Genomic DNA, 5,997 nt, shown 5'->3' with positions numbered 1-5,997 from the left:
TCCCAATGCCAATGTACCAACACCTGTAATATACACACGAGCTTTGTATCTAGTAGACACATCAATAGGCATCGAATATCTCAAGCACCTTTTGCCCAATGCCAATGCACCAACACCTGCAATCTACAAACGAGCTTCTATATGGGACCACCTTTTTGCCCAATGCCAACTGCAATAAACACACGAGCTCTGTATCTAGTAGATACATCAATAGGCATTGAATATCTCAAGCACCTTTTGCCCAATGCCAATGCAAAAACATCTGTAATATACAAACGAGCTTTTATATGGGCCTATCTTTTTCCCAATGCCAATGCACCAACACCTGCAATATACACACAAGCTCTATATCTAGTAGACACATTAATAGGTATTGAATATCTCAAAAGCACCTTTGCATTAAGCCTCATCGTCGATAGTCGTGTCCACATGTATTTTTGGATGGGAGACCATGGTGGTAGGCACAAGCTTGGCCCATGGTATAACCCATCGCATGGACCTTCCTTAAACCTTCTATAGCTTATTTTTTGGGCCCACTACCTATTGATCCACACTCTCTCTATCTCCAGTGCTCGCTAATGCCAAATCTATTGAGCCATACAGGCCACCTAACTCCATTTTAACTATGGGAAAAGTCTACTGCCATGTCTCAACAATCTAATAATCTTGACTCCTCAAGAAAAGGGAAGTCAAGAAAATGTCAAGGAAAGTAGCAAAGAGAGTTGAAGAAAGCAGTTGAGTTGGAGAAATCTTCAAGTTAGAGGAGTACACAAATATAAGAGAATACCTTTCGGCCATTGCCCATGCATGATGTCACTACTATAAGCATTACATTTTTTTTCATATCTTGCATCTTGGAGCACAAGTACAATTAACCTCGTCAATGTTAACCTTCTAGGTATATCTCTAGATGGGGACATAAGCATGGCCCATGGTATGATTAAACCCTCGACTTTATATGTAAACTTTGCTTCAACTCCAATTCAACACTAATAAAACCTTGCCCTAGGCAACATATTTTCCACGAAGAAGCCCAATCTCTAGGTTTCAATGCTTTAAGTTCATGCTATAAGCTTGAGGTATAATATCATATCATGCCAAGAAGATCCATACCACTATCTACTTATTTACATCATTCCAAGGTGCCATGGTGGTCTTGGCACTAATTATGCTAATCAAAAGTTGCGGGATCGCTTTTACCAACTACCGAATTTTGAAGGGTCCCGACCATTTTCATAATAGAAGAAGGCCTTACATGATAAAGAACTTCTACATGGTGCCTATAAATTTCATGGCACCTCAATAAGTTGCTACCACTAGGGCTATACAAAGCTTCTCACCAATATTCCTTACATCTCGAAATATACCACTTAAACCTGCATGCCAAATTCATGGCATATCCTAGACCATTCACACCTTTCCACTCTGGGAGCAACTTCACCACTGACTTGGGTGATGCAAGGACATGGTATGTTAACCACTTTGTATATTAACCTGGTTTCACCTGCTTGCCCTACCATAAGGTGCTTTGTCATCTTACCTACTGGAACAAGCACTTATCTTTTATAAGAAGATGTTGGGATATAAAGTGGCCTTACCTTGTGCTCAATGTCAAATAGGGAAAAACCAAGGACTTCGTGTATATACTTGCTTAAGAAGACAAGTAATAGAGGAGATAGACCATTGTTAATTTTGGTTTGGAGACCTAGTGTGAGAGTTACTCACTTGTATATAAGTCATTTTTCATAATAAGCAATACATAAGTTTAGTCGAGCGGCCTAGTGTGAAAACAAGTCACTTGTATATAAGCCATTTTTAACAATAATCAGTAGACAATTATTCCCTTGCAATACTTGTGAGCTCCCCTTTTTCTTTACTCTTGCTTCCCTTGTATTCATGTATGTTAGATGGATGCTTCCTTGAATAGGTTTGCTTATAGGTTCCCTCTTGCATTAGCTTCTTCTTTACTCTTGTTGCCCTTGGATTCATGTATGTTAGATGGATGCTTCCTTGAATAGGTTTGCTTGCAGGTTCCCTCTTGTATTAGATTCTTCTTTACTCTTGCTACCCTTGGATTCATGTATGTTAGATGGATGCTTACTTGAATAGGTTTTCTTGTAGGTTTCCTCTTGCATTAGCTTTTTCTTCCCCTGCTGTGTGTGAGAGAGAACCATTGCAAAAGGACCACATGCCTCTTGGGCTACAAAGTTTACTTTGACTTCAAACTTTACACTATAGTGGTCCATCTTAGCTTTCCTCTTGGGTTTACAAAGTTAACTTTGACTCAAGAATTAAGTTTAATTTTACTTGAGACTTTACACTATAGGTGTGGGAATAGGGTTACAAGTAGAGGTGACAGGCATGCCCTCATTACATTATTCTAAAAGAGAGCATCAGAGTCTTTACTTCCTAGAGTGGTCCATCTCAGCTTCTTGGGCTACAAAGTTGACTTTGACTTGAGACTTTACACTATAGGAGAGGGAATAGGGTTACAAGTAGAGGTGAGAGTTATGCCCTCACTACATTATTTTAAACGATAGTTTTTGAGTCTTGACTTCGTTCAGGGGAAGTCTTCTCCTTGTCTTTCTCTTCATCCATTATGTTTGCTCTTCGACTTAGAGTCGTCCTTTGCTGTATGTCCCATCTTACCACAATAGTGACATTTTTCATATTGGTCTTGCTTCTAGTCTTAATCCTAGTTCTTTATGGAAGAATGTTCATTCTCCGATTGTAGGCATAATTCTGGCTTTGATCCTTTGACCTTCCCAAGATTGCAGCTTATGTGCCTTTAAGATTTGGCTCATGGAAAATCGTTCAAGGTGGCCACCCACCACTAATGGCCCAATTGACATGCTCTTTAATAAGATGGCAATGGCATTTTATTCTTCTATGGGGGAGGAAACACTTGCTAGTTGCATGATGCTATTCATTTTATTGACATGTGCTAGAAAAGATTCATTTATTACTTTCATATCCAAACTAAAAAAAAGAAATTTAAGGCTGATTTTGGAGTTCTTTCCCTTTGCTACATGCACGTTCCTAATTCAATGTTGGATAGATATTTTTCATCTTTGGCTCTGATACCAATTTGATATTTGCAACTTGGGAGTGATTTTTTATAACCTTAGCAATATTTCATCTCTCTAAGCTGCATATTCCCCCTCATTCCCTTCCTAACATTTATAAATGTGATTTTTTATAACCTTAGCAATATTTCATCTGCAAGGTGCATATTCCCCCTCATTCCCTTCATTACTTATTTTCTAATAGAAGAAAGAACTAACCTCATAGTCAAAAAAGCAGATGTACTATTGCTAGGCTAATGGAAATTCTTTGTGACCTTAAAATTACGATATTATCATTCATTTATTGTCACACTTGTGTGACATGAACTTCCTTAAACAACTAGACTCGTATAATGTTATTGTAGATTGCAAGCATTCTTATATTTATAAATAAACCATGTTTAACTAGCCATATTATTGCTCGATAGTTACTTCTTTTGTTGGAACTTAATTTCACTGTTCTAGTGAGAAAAGGTTCACAATATGTACTTATTTATTAGTATGTAAAGGATGCCAAATGATGAATCGTTTATAGAAGATGATATGCCTTATTCTCCATTGTCCAAACTTGACCTAGTCCCTAAAGAGTGAGGAGATCTCTAACCCTTTGGCTTCTGGATTCCCTAATGACTAACCTTTAATTAGATAAGGATCTTGATCAATTAAGCTTCTCTAATTAACTATATAAGTTGAGAAAAGATAACATGATCATAGATATATATGCATGAATATGATTTTTTTAATTTTTTAAAACAAGCACACTCTGCAGGTGGACATTATGCCATAAAAGCCACAACATAAAAAGTACAACAATAAGGATTATGGTAGAAAACATTATTCAATAATGTAGCTATTGTGAAGGGTTGTGATGATTAGTGTCAAAGCTTTGTAGTGTCTTAACAAAATGATATGATGCCATTGACACCTAGCATGGTTCAATAACCATTTGAGAAATGAGGAATTAATATTGTAAGATCCATTAGCCTTGCAAGAAATAGGTTCACTATATCATTATAGTGACCGAGTATTTTACCAATGGGAAAAGTTAAATCAATATAGAAAGTTGATGCCACGACAAATACTAAATTCTTGTATAAAAATATCATTACAAGGTTTTTTTATCCTTTAGAGTTAGTGAATGACAAGGTGATACATTTCATTAATAATATTATAAGTCATTAATATCAAAATTCTTGGTAGTGTAAGAAATCATCACCTTATTACCTTATTATCCACAAGCAAATGTTCAAGCTAAAAGCACCAATAAAACATTGTGTGTGATTTTGGCTAAAATAGTGGAAGCTAGTAGAACTCAAAACTACTCTATGGGCTTATCGCACTTCCCCCAAAGTTACGATTAGTCAAATGCCATTTTGATTGGCCTTTGATTTAGAAGTAGTGATGCCACTTAAGTACTTAGTTCTAATTTCATGGTACTTAGTTATAAGTGTTAGTTAAGAAAAGGATGATGGAAAATGCATTAGAGAGATTGATAGATTTAGAAAAACTCAATGAAACAAGAGTATAACTTTTAATGGGATGATGTTTGAGAAATTAATAAAGAAAATAGCGGTTTGACAATAATCTCAAGGAGAAAGGGAGATTTATTCCTTATGTACGAGGTTTAAAGTACAAAGGACTTGGACCTTTTAGAGTCACCGCTTAAACTTGCACCTCATGGTTTAATAAAAAATGTGACCCTAGATGATGGAATGCAATGCAAGGGCATTTTAATAGAAGAAATTCAAGAAATTATATGGGCCTCTAAACAAGTGATATGCTTGGTTAGATTGACCTTAAAAAGCTAGCTAAAAAGTAAGAAGGTGAAAGAATTAGAGATTCTTATCAGAAAACGAAGGTTAAATATGCCAAGCTTTTGAGCAATCACTAGCCATAACCAAGGTACTACTTACATGGCTACATTGGCTAAAATGGACGATACAAATGAAGCCATAGAACTATCTAGAGATGTTGAAAGAATTAGAGATGCTCAATAGGAAGCCAAGATTTGATCAAACAGTAGCCAAAACCAAGGTAGAATTGAATCTGCTATCTATAAGAATACACAATAGCTAAAGTTGGATCAATAGAATACAAAGCACTGAATTGTAGAAAGAAGTGGAGAGTAAATAATATTACTACTTGCAAAAACTTGATTATAAATTGCTGGCGCCCACCCATGTGCTTTAGGTAAGGAGCTTTAATGGCAATCTAGACAGACTCTGGAGACACAGGATGTCTTGTTTATAAGAGTGCTTGAACACAATGAGCTCGATAATAAACTAAGGCTACTAAACTAGTCTATATATAGTACCTAGGTCAGGAGGGACGTAGGTCGGTAGGGATGTATGTCAGTCATGTTGGCCAACCCATAACTTGGTCCAAAATAACCAAGTTGACCACATCGTTAGCTCCCACGGCCATCTAAGACTGTCTAGACCCTTAAACACGGCCTGTAAACAACCTGAAAAAGTGTGTCCTATCCGGCACACTTACTAATGTGGTCACATAGCCTACAAAGAATATATCCTACTTGGTAGAGTTCCAAATCTACATAATCCATCTCCTAACTATCTTGGCCACACTTAACCATCGACGAGTGTCTAAATTGGGAATTATCGGGTGCCTGCCATAATGGCTACTCTTCATAAAGGGGGCCTTACAAAATAGAGCACATCTGTCACGCCCACAAAAATAACACAAGAGTGGAGCATTGAGCAAATGTTTTTCCCCAACACCCCCCTCAATGTCCACCGTAGGTGAACTACCTCTTCGGTCCAATGCTGAGTCGATGAAGATCAAATCTCTCGCCAGAGCCTTTATGAAAATATTTGCACAGTTCTCTATCATCGGCGGGTAGTAAACAAGCTCCACCTCTCCATCCATAATTAGATCACACATATAATAGTATTGTATCTCAATGTGCTTTATG

This window comes from Cibotium barometz, chromosome 30 (genome assembly GCF_041138505.1).
Source record: "Cibotium barometz isolate CiBa-2024 chromosome 30, ASM4113850v1, whole genome shotgun sequence".
NCBI classification, from domain to species: domain Eukaryota; kingdom Viridiplantae; phylum Streptophyta; class Polypodiopsida; order Cyatheales; family Cibotiaceae; genus Cibotium; species Cibotium barometz.
The sequence above is the reverse complement of the archived record's forward strand: the minus strand, read 5'-3'. Positions refer to the sequence as shown.